Raw genomic sequence first — 16,497 nt, forward strand, 5'->3', positions numbered from 1 at the left:
AATTTTCTGGCGTACCAACTTTACTTTCTCATTAGCTTCCTCAATTCAAGGCACTATAGTCGGGTCTAAGATCTTTCATTCTCCTACTTCATCCCAACAAATCGGGGATCTACACTTCCGACCATAAAGTGCTTCATACGGAGCCATTTGAATATAAGAGTGGAAGCTATTATTATAAACAAATTCCACCAGAGTTAAATACTTACTCCAACTCTCCCCAAAATCCAAAACACAAGTCCTCAACATATCCTCAAGGATTTGAATCGTCCTCTCAGATTGTTCGTCGGTCTGGGGATGATAAGTGGTACTAAAATTCAGTTTAGTCCCCAGCATCTCATGCATCTTTTGTCAGAACCTTGAAACAAATCTCGGATCCCTATCGGACACTATACTTACATGTATTCAATGTAACCTGATAATCTTATCCAAATACAATTTAGCTAATTTCTCCAATGGGTACTTCATATTAATCGGCAGAAAATGAGCCGATTTGGTTAGTCTATCTACTATCACCCAAATAGCATCATGACCTCTTTGTATCCTTGAAGTTCCTGATACAAAATCCATAGTGATGTTCTCCCACTTCCACTCAGGTATTTCTAAAGGTTGCAAAAGTCCTGATGGTTTCTGATGTTCGGTTTTTACTTGTTGACAAGTCAAACAAGTCTGGACAAATTGAGCAATTTCCTTCTTCATGCTCTCCCACCAATACAAGTCCTTCAAATCTTGGTATATTTTATTCCCTCCAGGGTGTATCGTAAATTTCGATCGGTGTGCCTCTTCTAAGATTTTCTTCTTAAGCCTTTCATCCTTTGGCACTACTATCCGATTCCGAAATTTCAAAATACCATTTGTTCCCAAATTGAAATCTGACTTTTCTCCCTTTTTGACTTTCTCCACCCACTTTTGCATTTCAGGGTCCTTTTCCTGAGTTTCTTTGATACATTCCAACAAAGTGGAATTTACTTCAATATTTCCAAGAATTATTTTTCTCGGCTCCAATCGAGGATTCCAATAACTAACTTCTTCTAACAGGTGTAATTCTTTAATCATTGATCCAGCCATTTGTACTTGACGACTTAAAACATCGGCCACTACGTTGGCTTTCCCTGGATGGTACTTTATCGTGCAATCATAATCTTTCAAAAATTCTATCCATCTACGTTGCCCCAGATTCAGCTCTTTTTGAAAAAATAAATACTTAAGACTTTTGTGATCAGTAAAAACTTCAAATGTCACTCTATGCAAGTAATGTCTCCATTTCTTCAAAGCAAATACCACAGGCGCTAATTCCAAGTCATGAGTCTGGTAATTTCCTTCATGCGATTTCAATTTCCTAGAGACATATGCTATCACTTTGTCATTTTGCATTAAAACACATCCCAAACCTTCCTTAGAAGCATCTGTGTAGACCACAAAACTATCTTTCCCATTTGGCAGGGTTAACACTGGCGCTCTTGTTAAACATCTCTTTAACTCTTGGAAACTGTCCTCACACTTAGAATTCCATATAAACTTCCCACTTTTCTTGGTCAACTCAGTCATGGGTCCAGCAATTCTAGAAAAATCTTTAATGAATCTCCGATAATACCCTGCTAATCCAATAAAACTCCAAATCTCAGTAGGGTTTTCCGGTCGTTTCCACTTTGAAACAGTTTCAACTTTAGCTGGATCCACTTTAATCTCATCCTTAGAAATTATGTGTCCCAAAAAAGTCACTTCTTTTAACCAAAACTCACACTTGCTAAACTTAGCATACAATTGGTGTTTCCTCAAGGTTTGCAAAACAATTCTCAAGTGTTTCTCATGATCTTCCACATTCTTAGAGTACACTAAAATATCATCAATAAAAACTACCACAAATTGGTCCAAATACGGCTTAAAAACCCTGTGCATCAAATCCATGAAAGCAGCAGGTGCATTCGTTAATCCAAATGGCATTACTGCAAACTCAAAGTGCCCATACCTCGAGTTAAAAGCAGTCTTGGGTATATCTTTTTCCAAAATTCTCAATTGATAATAGCCCTGTCTCAAATCCAACTTGGAGAATACTACTGCCCATTGCAATTGGTCAAACAATTCATCAATGTGAGGCAATGGGTACTTATTCTTAATAGTAACTTCACTCAAGTCTCGATAATCTATACACAACTTTAAACTCCCATCTTTCTTCTTAACAAACAAGACCGGGGCTCCCGACGGCGAATCACTTTCCTTTATAAAATTCCGTTCCAACAAGTCTTGCAATTGCAGCTTTAATTCCTTCAATTCAGCCGGAGCCATTCTATATGGTGTTTTAGAGATAGGTGCTACTCCCGGAGTCACATCAATCTTAAAAGTTATGTCCCTTTTCGGGGATAAAGACTCTAACTCTTCAGGAAAAACATCCAGATAATCCCTCACTATAGGTATGTCTTCCAATTTCATTTTATCACTAGGAGTATTGATTAGAAAAGCCAAATAGCCCTGAACTCCTTTACTTAACATTTTTCTAGCCCGGATCCCTGAGATAAGTGCAGACGAGACTAATCTACCCCTTACATCCAATTTCAAAGTTGCCTCTCTCGGAATGCACAATTCTACGATCTTCGTCTTACAATTTAATTGGGCATTGTAACGGGCTAACCAGTCCATTCCTAAGATCACATCATATCCCTTAATCGCTAAACCTAGCAAGTCGGCCAGTAATTTCCGCTCTCCAACCCAGATCTCATAATCTCTATACACCAAGTTAGCGATTAGACTTTGATCTCCAGTAGGCGTTTTAACTTCCAAGTCGTAAGGTAATTTAATTGGTTTCAAGTCTATTCCACTCATGAAATTAGGGTTCACAAAAGAATGAGTCGCACCCGGATCAATTAAAATCTTAGCTAAGCGGTGAAAAATATGAATTGTACCTTCAACCACCTCAGTCGCATCAGGTATCTGTTGGTGATCCAGTGCATAAACCCTAACTGGTACCTTAGGTCGGCTCCCTCCAGCACTGGTCTGTCTAGAAGTTGACTTTTCTGGCCTCTGAGGGTTACTTCCCAATTTTGGTGCCTTTGGGCAACCTGCGAGTTGGTGTTCTGCACTCCCACAATATAGACATTTCCCTAACTTCCTCCAGCAGTCATTCTCAGAGTGGTTAGATTTATCACAATATCCACAGGTAACTTGAGAGGTCACCGCTGAACCACTAGAAGGCACTTCCCTAGCCTGAACCGGTCCATTACGACCTCCTCTGGATAAAACTCCCCTAGAAGCTCCAGCGGTCCTTATTCCTCCCATTCCCCTTTCCATTTTGGAAGGTTGTGCGTTCTTACTAGCCTGTTCAGAAGTGTGGCCAGAAAAGTTTCTTTTTCTATTGTGAAAGTTCCTCACTTGCAATCTCGCGCTCTCAACCCTTTGCGCTTTCTCTAAAATCTCAGTAAATGTAGAGATTTGGGCTGCAGCCAATCCCTCTTGGATTTTCACATTAAGCCCCTGTATGAACCGTCTTATCCTCCTCCGTTCATTGATCACCAACTCAGGAGCGTACTTAGAAAGCTTAGTAAACTTTCCTTCGTACTCAGTTACACTAAGGGTCCCTTGTTTCAATTTGGTAAACTTATCCTCTCTCTTCTCTTGAATCAAAGGCGGAAGGAATTTCTCATTAAATTCTCTCGTGAAATTCTCCCAAGTCCAAGGGGTTTGGACTCTCTCTCATTTTCTTTTTATCATGTCCCACCAAGCACGAGCCAGTTCCTCAAATTGGAAAGCAGCAAAATTCACTCGCCTATTCTCAGTATAGTCTAGAGCGGCGAATATGTTGGCCATCCTCTCCAACCAGTTCTCCGATACTTCAGGGTCAAGTTCACCAAGGAACTTAGGCGGGTTAAATTTCAAGAATCTCTCTAAGGCTCTATCCTCGCCCCTATCCTCGCCCCTATCCTGTCCCCCAGTTTGGTTAAACGGTCCAGGACCTTGCCTTTCAGTTAAGCGTTTTAGGATATCAGTCATCCTATTAATGGCAGTAGCCACTTGATTACCCTCAATATCTTCTGGTCCCTGGGTCAGTCCAGTTGTCGATCCCTGGTTATCCCCATGAGGTTGGGCCTGTCTAGTCCCTCGCCCACGATCTCGACCACTTCCTAGTCCTTCCATTATCCTATGTATGCCTAGTGCAAGAAATAAATCAATTAGGCGAGAAAAATACTTGAAACAAGAACCAATCACAAAAATATTGAAAATAACAATAATTTACATTCATTAACACTTCAAGTTCATACAATTAGCAAGTCATGGGAAAGATCACAAAAATATAGCACACGGGTGCCACAAGAGTACTTTTAGTCATAGAAGACTAAAGTAAAAACAAGTGCCTCAAAAATAGACTACACAGTCATGCAAAATACAATGGTCTCAATACTTGTATCACCCCAGCTAATTCTATCTACACTAGTCAAAAGGTCAAAAGAGTCGATCGCTAGGGATCTAGTCCACAGTAGGACTATCAGGCGGAATCTCCTCCTCAGGATCCTCCTCAAGATCCTCCTCCGGATCCTCTTCCTGATCAGGGCTCTGGACTACATCCATCACCTCATCTACCATCCTAGTAGCATCAGCCAGAATCCCGGAAGCCCGATCACGGACCTCCTCACCTAACCTAGTGAGTCGAACCCTAGTACTCTGGAGCTCCTCACGAGTGACCGCAGCAGTAGCCACCTCACCCTTTATAACCTCCTCAAGCTCCACAATCTGCTCTCCCTGAGCACTAACCGTCGGCCTCAACCCATCCACCTCTGCTTGTAAGTCTAAGTTGGCATTCACCAACTGACGACGCTCGTCGTCCAAGGCCAGTACAACATGGTTCGGGTAGGCAAAAGTCAACCTACACGAACATCGAGGGTAGCTACTAGAGGGTGAGTAGCACACTCGAACCCCTCCATCAAGGGATCGATAGTAAATAGGCCTAAGAGGCTCTACGTGACCATTAGCATGGTCATTCCCATTAGCTGCCGGAGTCCTATTTCCATTATCCATCCCTGCAAAACAATCACACTTTTCGGGATAGGAACTTAATCGTTAACTCACACGAATATCACTTACGGCATGCCTAATTTAGTCACTAACTTGTCCAAGTATCACTTGAAGTATGATTCAGTCATTCTATTTCAAGTCCTAAAGATAAGGTTTCTAGTATAACTCCCAAATAGATCTCTAACCTAGTGCTCTGATACCAACTGTGACGCCCCCACTTCTCCCAAAGGCGAACCAAAAAGTATCCGCGGGATGCCTGCTCAGCTCTCGCCAGGACTCGGTACAAAATCCAATCGAACTTAATACAATATTAGCCATTATCGCAACGTAAGGTTAGAAAATGCGGAAAGTTCGAAATTAACAAAATATAACAATCATTCAATCCTTACATCGGGTTCCCAAAAGATACATCATTTCCCAAAATATACAACCACCAAGAGGTCTAGTTAATTACATTGAAACCCTGATACAAAAGTACATTCAAAAAGGGGTTTTTCCGAGGTTCACTCCAGATCCTTTCTTGTTAAGGAAAACAAATCTACAGGGTGAGCAAAACGCTCGCGAGGCCAAAAACACAAATGTAGGCACGTTGTTCAAGTAACAATCCCTATTTAACAAGTAGAGCGATAATATTTCAATAAATGGCAATTCAAACTAGAAAAGTAACCAGAAACAATTCAAGGATATAAGAGCTCTCAGGAGCTATTTTCCACTTGTACGATCAGGAACCTCCACGAGTTGACACTCCGTCAATCGGGTAGATTTAGTCCGTAGAACTTCACTTGTACTTTCCCCTTCTCACCTTACATACCACACCGGACCCGCAATACATTTATAAGGCGATACTCCACGAATATGCTAAGCAAAACCTCTTAATAGGTTAAGCTTATATTTCTCATGGTTCGCCAAGGAGCCCGACTAAGCCCATGCCGGCTCGAGTCCAGGGTTAGCCAGTGAGATTTGGGCATCCCCCACTTAACACTTAAGAGTTGAGGAGATTCACTCCCATCGACTTATGCAGCCATAGCATAAATAATCACTTAAACACTTCATTTAAATTCACTTAACAAGTCACTTCAAGCAATTCAAGTATTTCATGTTACGAAATTCAAGTACAATCCACTTAAATGAGAACGAATGCGATAAAGTACACACTCGACCCAGCACTTCTAAAATATTCACTTATCAAAACAATTAACACATCTTCACACACTTGACACTCACCGAGTGATTCAAATAGCAAGTACAAACGAGGGTTTAGGCATCTCCCGTGAGATTCTCTTGAGGGTCCTCTTGAGTACCTGAGCATTTAATAATAAACTATCACTTATAAACCCCAATTATGAAGAAATATTGCACACTTGTGCGATTTAAGAAAATTTCACGAAAATGAGCCTTACTTCGTAAATCGAGGCTCAAAAGTGGGGTTTTAAAACACAAGCGAAATCCGATTTTCATCTTTGAAATCGAGTGTAAAACGATCAAGTGATATCAAAGGAAAAGAGAGAGTTTGAAAAAAAAACTCCATTTCCTTTAAGTTATGAATTTTCAGATTTGTTACACTTATTTTGAAAAATTGTATCTCACTTTCTACAAGTCCAAAATTGGAAAATTTAGTACCGTTGGAAACTACTTCCAAAGTACTAAAAGTTTCTAGAATACACTTTTCCATGAGTCCCAACGGAGGGCATTCAAAAATTGGCTCAAAGTCACTGTTTTAGGCTTGCAAGACAGTTTTGAGGTTGGTTTTTCGCCAACTTTGAAAATTTGGCAAAATTCACAGAATTTGAACTAGCCTCTCAGATTTGAAACTTAAATAGAGTTACGATCAAAGTTTAAAACAAAACAAGCGGAACAAGAATTGGAGTTCTGAGCACCAAGATATGGCGGCTCAAAGTTGCTGAAAAATGAGACCGTTGGGTCAATTTTCCAGATTTAAATCGCTAAATTTGGGACGTTGGTTGAACATTGAAATGGACTTGGAATGGCACCAAGTTTGGTAGTATTATTCTACCATATAAGGGCTATTCCTCTACCAAATTTCATAGGAAAATTCATTCGGAAAGTTGGTTAACAAAACCATCAAAGTTTCTAAATCTCCAAGGCAAAACTGCCTTGCACCTCTAGTTTTCTTTTTCTCAAACCTTTGGCCAATAAAATACCTAAAACATGTCTCATTTATGATAACCAGGTCTAATAAGGATCCAAGATACATTTGGTAAGTGATTTAAACCAAGAATTTCGAATAGCAAGTCTCAAATCAAGATTGGTTACAAATCTGTCCAACATGAGGGTTTTCTCCCACAAAGTCAGTTTCGAAATCTGGTCATAAATCACTCAATTCAACTTGAAATTGAACGTGGTTGGTGGCATTGAAAACTAGATTCTTAAAGATACAATTTATTAGAAGAAATTATTTTCAAAATCTGTCCACAGCTAGCTCATATTTGAGCATCAATTCGCTGCTCAAAACAGAGCTCCCAGTGTAGACGTTAAACAGGACAGTCATGTTCAAATGATTTGTATGGACTACTCAGATGAAACCAGAATGTGCATTTTATACCTTTGGAAATTTGGGAATGTCTAGTTTCCAGTGCCACAAACGGCACTCGATTTTGACATCGGGGCAAAAAGTTATAGCCAAAACAAGGACACTGCTAGAGCAGTTACGGGAAAAATTTCCAGTTTTGCTGATTTCCGAAAACACAACATTTGGCCAACCAAATCACGGAAGTTTTTTATGAAACTTTGTACACAACTTATATTACACATATACATCAGAAACAAGTCATTAGAACCTCAAAAATTTGCCCTAAAGTGCACGAAATTCATAGGGGCAGAATCGGAAAAATTTCCCTCTTCACATCCTTTGAGTTTCCACCAACAACACAACATTATTCCACTAAATTAAGTACTAAACCAATATTAATAACATCATAACTCATCAAATCAACCCATCCAACCATAGTGGGAGTTCATAGAGCCTGCACACCAAAATCCAACATAAATAAAACTACCCACATGCATGCATGAGCTCATAAGTGCACTACTACTTCCATAAATCAAGATTTTCAAGGTTGATCATCACTTACTTTAGTTGATGAACCAAGCAGAAATTTCGGTCCTCCTTAGCCCAAGAAAAACCGTGAAAGCAGCCCTCTTTCCTAGCTTGATGTGGTCTCCAAGTGATTAGCTAAGTGTGGTTAAATTTTGGTGTGATTTGGTGGAAGATTGATGAAGAAATGAAGAAGAAAATGGAAGAGCTTGGAGTTGTTTTTTCTTCTCCTTGGCCGGCTGGAATGGAGCATGAGAGAGAGAGGTTTGATAAAAAATCAAGCTTCAAAGAGAAGCTAAAATGTGTGGCCCAAAATTAAGCAAAAGTCAACTCTCTCCTCGCGCGTACACGCGCGGACTTTGTGCTCGATTCCTCTCGAGTTTGTTTCACTAGTGCACTAAACCTCTAATGCACTTGTATTCGTACTATTATTATTCACTCTTAATGATCTAAAAATAATGGTCTTAAGTTCTTCAATTATATCGCGCGCGTGAAAACGCGTACTTCCGATTTTTAACCGATAAAGCGAAATCTCTAAGAAATTCTCATAACGATTGTATCACTAACTAATACTTGAATACTTAAGTATAAAATTACCTATTTTAAGACTAATATACAAGTCTCCAATTTTTCAAGCTTATTGTACTCTCACATCGGTTATTACTTCCAAACGCGCATTCATTATTCTCACTTAACGAGCTTCCAAAAATTAAATTTTGAAACAAGTCACTTTAAAAATATAATTAAGCTATAGATCCATGTAATTAGGTCTAAAAAGGTTAGAAAATAATATTCGAAGTAAATGGCCAAGTAAATAATTAAATAAGCTAGAAATAGAAAATTAAATAAGTAAATTTTTGCGAGTCCTCACAAAGTCCATGTCGTTTTTGTTCAATTTTCGTACAACGGTACTTTCAGATATTTGTATGAGTTTTTGGTCAAAGTTAATATGCTCTCAATGTTTTGCAGCTATAGTAATAAAAGTAAGATATAGGTTCTTTAATTTTAAATTTGAAGGGTTGGCTAAAATTGTCACAAATTTCAAAGGTGTGTGAAATTTCCCTTTAATTTACTCACACTTGAAATAAATTTAGAGAATAAATTTACTCACATGAGTTTCTAACAATTTCTACCTTGAAGTTTTTGATATTACAATTTTCCACCAGATTTGGATTTTATTATAGCAAAGTTAGTTCATGAGCAAAAGCAATATTTAAAACTTATAAAAAAGTGATTAAGTGAATTTTAGTTTCCAAACTATCCCTACATGGCCTATAAAAAGTGATAGTAATTACAAATTTAATTTTAAGGACAAGCATGAAAATGTAGAGAATAAGGAATATTTTGGTTACGATGTTGTTTGCCAAAAAAATGGGTGCATCTTGACTATGTTACTTAATCAGTTTTTTATCCATTCAATCACCTTTTTAGACACACATCACATTACAATTAGTGCTACAATGTTATCTAAATTTTTTAATTAATCTCCTATTCAAATACATTTTTTTTATTTCTAATTAGCAATAATGTGGCGAGTCAGCTAATCATAGCATTTGAAAATGAATATCATGTCCAGGCATTCGTTGTTAAGTATCAAGTGTCACGACCCAAATTCGAATCCCTAGACTAGATGTGTAACGTGACATGTTGTATTCGTGAGACCTAACTTTGACAAATACAAGGCATTATGATTATAACTTACAAACAAAATTTACTAAAATTTAAAACTTGCAAATACTAAAGGAATACATAACGTTTACTCAATACATCTGCAAAGCATCTTACTCTATACTCCCAGAGTGAAAATGTTTATCTATTTACCTTTCTCTTATCTTCTAAATGTATGTGATCTTACTTTCTTCATCTGCATGAAAAATAAAGAAAACATGGATTGAGCGATCGATGCTTAGTAGCTAGCACTTACTCTCCTGCCGAATCATGTAGCTGTAAACATGCTATATATTTGCAAATTTCGTCACACAATACAGCATGCATGTATCAATTTGAAAAATATTTGACATTTTTTTTTCATATATTACATATACATATTTCCTTGAGAAGTGAGTGGCACTCACATAATTGGCTTCCGTCCGACTTGGTACTTAGTCTCATAGGTTCTAATGGTGGTTCCCATAGCATAAACACACATAACATGACATGAATATGTTCATAGAAAGTTCTTGTAAATCATATAACATGTTAATTATATCATCTCATTTTAAACGTAACTCATAAATAAATACATGCAATATCTAGCTTCTAAGTACTTAGCCTAAAATTTAACTACTAGGAGGGTAGTAGGTCAAATATTTTCCTTGATTTTGACTTGATTTACCCATACATGGGTCAAAGGCTAGGCACACTACCACAATTGACCATTCATAACCACTGAATCATTTTTTCTGATTTTGACTTGATCGCCATACAAGAAAGACCATACCCCCTATGAGGACCCGAAATTTGCATATTGTGTTTTTTAGTTTTTCTTTGAATTACATGCTTTTATTTGGTGAATGATAAAGGATTATTGTACTTCATTGCCCCTTTTAATTTATTGCATGTTATTTTCCATGGGGTGATATACTACCTAGTCTATGTTATTCTTGATTTTGATGATCACAAAGCACTTTGAAATGTTTATCTAATTCTCTTCAAATATAAGTGTTTTACTTTTTAGAGAATCAGGTACAAAGGTGTCAAGGAAAGAAAATCAATCAAAAGAAGAAGCAAAAACAGGGCACTCATGTCGAACGTCTGAAAGGAAGCTGTAGGACGTCCGAAAGGATGAAGAACATCAAGAAGGAAACTCCTTCGGATGCTCGTGAGAAAGCATCGGACGTCCGGGAGGATCGAACGCACTTTTCGGACGCATATCGATCGTGTTGGATGTCCGAAAAATTTTGTAAAGTTTTGATGACTCTCTGGACGACATTCGGACGCAGATGCTTTCGGACGATAAAATCCCATCGGACGTCCGAACGACAACTTGGTGAGTTTAGGACGATGGAATCATACGATGATTAATCTGTCGGACGTCTGACAGCCCCAACGGCTAGCTGACTTTTCATCTGCCTTCTATCCGTTGGACGCATTAATGAAGCCCATTTTTAGTCCCCTTCAAATACAAACGACTCTGAACGAGAAAGTAATTTTTGCACACTTTGTTTACAAGATCTAAAGAGATATTTTAGTTAGAAAATAGTCTCCCAAGCAAGATTTGTTCTCCTAGTTGTGTGAAGTTCTTGTAAGCACTTCTCTTGTATTTGAGATTTTCAAAAGTGTAACTTTGTTGAGGGTTATCTGAGTGATAGTAAAACTTCCTAACTTGACTAAGAGAGGCTTGGGGTAAGGAGGAAGTGATCCCTCCATTGTACATTGAGTTGATTATTGTTCATCAAAGAGAACGTGCTCATCTTTGTGATTGGTCTTCAAGTTTGAGGAAAGCTTGGTAGACAATCGGTTTGATACTCTATCTTATTCTTTTTGTTTAATAAAATTCTCATTGCTTATATATATATCCTTATTTCTGATCAACATTGTTCTATTCTTTAAATTTACTTGATTGATCTCTACTAGAAAAGAAGGTAAATTTTTATTAAGTAAAAAGTGCATAAACTCAATTAAGTTTTTAATCAACCTAATTCACCCCCCTCTTAGGTTGTCTTTGGGCCTTACAATTGGTATTAGAGCTTGGTTTCCTAGAGATTAAGCTCAAGCGGCTTGGAGTAACGATGACAACTAATCATGCCATGTTTGTTGAGGGGCAATCTGTCACTAGGCCTCCCATGTTTAATGGTTCTAATTATGTTAGTTGGAAAGAAAGAATGATTATCTTTTTGCAATCCATTGATATTGAGTTATGGTTTATTGTGAATGAAGGACCGTATGATGCTAACATTCTTGATGCAGATACAGGTTTGTTTCGGCCTAAAACAAGAGCTGAGTTGAATGCTCAAGATAGAACCAATCTCACTTTGAATGCCAAAGCCATGAATGTTCTTTATAGTGCCTTAGACTCAAATGAATCGATTAGAGTAAAAGGATGTAAATCTGCTAAAGAAATGTGGGATAAACTAAGAGAAATTCATGAGGATAGTGACAACGTGAGAGAACAGAAAAAGTCTATCTTGGTCACAAAGTATGAATCATTTAAAATAGAACCCCTTGAGGATATTGACAAAATGTATTGCAGGTTCAATGACTTGATCAAAGATCTCGAGGTGTTAGGTAAAGAGTACACCTTGGGAGAGAAAAACAGAAAAATTCTCAATGCGTTGGGCAAAGAATGAGAAAGTAAAGCGACTGCAATAGAGGAGGCTAAGGATTTGAATTCTTTGCCTATTGAATCTCTCATTAACTCACTAACCTCCTATGAGTTGAAGTTGAAAACTAGAGTGCAGGAGGAAGAGGACGCCAGAGCAAAGAGAAACATAGCTCTAAAAGCAGCTCAAGGTGAAGATGATCCAACTCAGTTGGATGATGAAGACTCGGATGGTGATGACAACGATCTTGATCTCATCACAAAAAGCTTCAAGAGAATCTTGAATAAAAGGAAGTTTAGAAGGGGAGGACCTAGCAATCAATTCCAGAATCAGTCTTCAAACGCAAGGAACAAAGGAAAACAAGAATTCAACAAGAAACAATTGGACAAATGCTACGAATGTGGACAGCCTGGACACTACGCAAACGAATGCTCCCTGAAGAAAAAGAAAGATGGAAAAGCTGATCGAAAGCCAAGGTTCAACTACTTCCAGATTACATGGAATGAATGTAACTCCGAAAGCGAAGTTGAAGAAGAAAAAGAATCAGCTCAAATGGCATTCATGGCTATTGGAGATAATGAGGTAACTTCCATACACTCTCAATCTGATAGTGATGATGAAAATGATGATGATCTTGAATCCTTTGTTGAAAAATTGCATAATGCCTTGAAGGAATCTTGTGATAAAAACAAGCAGCTAAAACAGAAAATTGTCTTTCTCATTCAAGAAAATGCAAGTTTTTTTCAACAAAATAAACAACTAAAAGTTGACAATGAGTGTCTTGTAAGAGCCGGATTTGATGTTCAAAATGAACTTGATAGAAAGACAGGTGTTTGTAAAATGTTAAAGGAAAGACATGGGGATTTGAATAAAAGGATGGACAAGTTGGATGAGACCTTAAAAGCTAGAAAACAAGACTATCTCAAAAAGACCATGTCAACCACCTGTCTTACTAATCAGAAAAGAACATTAACACACAACAAAAATGCACATGGTTTCACAACACATAGAAGGAGTGGATTGAGATTTATCAAACCATTACATGTTGAAAACTCTTCCATTATATGTAATTTTTGCTGTCAAAGAGGACATTTAAAAGGAGATTGTTATGTGAAAAGAAATCTGAACAGAGGAATGAGATGCATGTGGTTAGTTAGACACAATGCTAACTATTGAGGACCCAAAAGTTAAAGGGTACCAAACACTCTCTCTTTTCAGGGAAAAGGCTCAAACAAGTCAAAATAGTTCATTGACAGTGGCTGTTCTAGGCATATGACCGGTGATCCTTCTTTGTTCATAAAGCTAAAATCAAAATCAAGTGGAAAAGTGACGTTTGGTGATGACGTAAAAGCTAAGACAATTGGAATAGGTGATGTTGGTAAAGATGGTGAAACTTTTGTTCATAATGTGCTCTTAGTTGATAACTTAGGTTATAACTTGCTTAGTGTTAGTCAATTATGTGATAAAGACTTAAATGTGTTGTTCAAAAAGCATGAATGCATTGTGCTTGACTGTAAATATAATGTTGTGTTCAAAAGTAAGAGGTTTAACGATATTTATATTGTTGTTCTTGATAAACTTGATTCATCTAGCTTCCAATGTCTTAAAGTTTCAAATGAAGATCCTTGGTTGTGGCATAGGAGGCTTTGTCATTTTAACATGAAATTACTAAAGGAAATTTAGAAAAAGGAGTTGGTTAGAGGCTTGCCAAAAATCAGTTTTGAAAAGGACAAAATTTGTGATGCATGTCAATTTGGGAAGCAAACAAAAATTTCCTTTAAACCAAAGAAATGTGTATCGACTTCTAAACCTTTGGAACTCTTGCATCTTGATTTATTTGGTCCTACTCAAATTACTAGCTTGGGAGGTAAGAGATATTGTTTTGTGATTGTTGATGATTATTCTAGATATACTTGGGTGATATTCCTTGCTCATAAAGATGATGCCTTCAAGAATTTTATTTCATTGTTTGCTAAAGTGCAAAATCTGCTTGGTTTAAAAATTGTTAGGATTAGAAGTGATAATGGGACGGAATTCAAGTTTTGTGGTTTTCCAGAATTTTGTGATCATAATGGCATAACACATGAGTTTTCTATTGCAAGAACTCCACAGCAAAATGGTGTTGTAGAAAGGAAAAATATGACACTCCAAGAGGCTGCTAGAACTATGTTGAGTGAATGTAATTTGCCAAAATATCTTTGGGCTGAAACGGTAAACACCGCATGTTATGTGATGAATAGAATCCTCTTGAGACCTATTTTGAATAAAACATCTTATGAACTGATTTTTGATAAGAAACCTACGGTTGGATATTTCAAAGTTTTTGGTTGTAAATGTTTTATTTTGAATTTAAAGGAACATCTTTGTAAGTTTGACAAAAAATCTGATGAAGGAATATTTTTGGGGTACTGTGAGAATAAAAGAGGATATAGAATCTTTAATAGAAGAACTCTTGTGATAGAAGAAGCTATACACATAACATTTGATGAAACTAATGATGATAATTCCAAATGTTCGAGTGAGGATGATGATGTAGGTGTTCGTGAAGGAATGAAAAAGCTAACAATTGGAGATGAAGGAACCTCTAAACCTGAAGCAAAGGAAATGGAGGATGAAGCTCATGAAGATCAAGAAAAGGAAGATGAAGACAAAGATAATGATTCATTCAAAGACCTTCCCAAAGCTTGGAAATTTAGCCAAAATCATCCAAGAGAGCTTATAATTGGTGATCCATCCGAGAAGGTATAGACTCGCTCCTCATCTAAGATATTGATAGACAATTTTGCTTTAGTTTCTCTTTTTGAACCTAAAAATATCAATGATCCCTTAAAGGATGAAAACTGGATTTTGGCAATGCAAGAGGAACTTAATCAATTTGAGAGAAATAAGGTTTGGACACTTGTTGATAGACCTCAAAATCAACCTATCATTGGCACGAAATGGATATTTAGAAATAAGTTGGATGATAAAGGTGTAGTTGTAAGAAATAAAGCTAGATTAGTTGCTAAAGGATATGCACAAGAAGAGGGAATTTATTTTGATGAAACATTTGCTCCCGTAGCTAGATTAGAATCGATTAGAATGCTTCTTGCTTTTGCTTGCTTCAAAGGTTTCAAATTGTTTTAAATGGATGTTAAAAGTGCATTCTTAAATGGTTTTATTGATCAAGAAGTATATGTGGATCAACCCCCCGGTTTTGAAAATACAAAATTTCCAAGTCATGTGTTTAAACTCTCAAAAGCATTATATGGACTAAAACAAGCTCCAAGAGCTTGGTATGAGAAATTGAGTGGTTTCTTGATTGAGAATGGTTTTAAAAGAGGTATTATGGACACCACACTTTTTACTAAGTAAGTGTCAAATGATCTTCTTATTGTGCAAATATATGTAGATGATATTATTTTTGGTGCTACTAATGAGTATCTATGCAAGGAGTTTTCCACCATTATGCAAAGTGAATTTGAAATGAGTATGATGGGAGAATTAAATTTCTTCCTTGGACTTCAAATACATCAAGCACTAGAGGGAATTTTTATAAATCAAGCAAAATACACCAAGGAATTGCTGAAAAGATTTGGCATGGAGGACTCAAAGCAAGTTGGAACTTCAATGTGCACTTCTACAAAACTTGACAAAGATGAAGAAGGTAAACATGTGGATGAAAAGCACTATAAAGGTATGATTGGAAGCCTACTCTATTTAACCGCAAGTAGACCCGACATTACGTTTGCTGTTTGCTTGTGTGCTAGATTTCAATCTTGTCTAAAAGAATCACATTTGAACGCCGTTAAAAGGATTTTTAGGTATTTGAAAGGTACATTAGACTATGGTCTTTGGTATGCTAGATCTTGTGAATTTGCTCTATATGGATATTCGGATGCGAATTTTGATGGTTGTCGTGTGGACAGAAAAAGTACTAGTGGAACTTGTCACTTTCTTGGTAATTGCTTAGTTTCTTGGTTTAGCAAAAAACAAAATGCAATCTCTTTGTCTACAACTGAAGCGGAATATATTGCCGCTAGTGCATGTTGTGCTCAACTTTTATGGATGAAGCATACCTTGAATGATTTTGGATTGTTATATGACTGCATGCCTATATTCTGTGATAATACTAGTGCTATCAATTTGACCAAAAATCCAATTCAGCATTCTAGGACAAAACATATAGATATAAAGCAC

The sequence above is a fragment of the Coffea eugenioides genome, chromosome 6 (genome assembly GCF_003713205.1).
Source record: "Coffea eugenioides isolate CCC68of chromosome 6, Ceug_1.0, whole genome shotgun sequence".
NCBI classification, from domain to species: domain Eukaryota; kingdom Viridiplantae; phylum Streptophyta; class Magnoliopsida; order Gentianales; family Rubiaceae; genus Coffea; species Coffea eugenioides.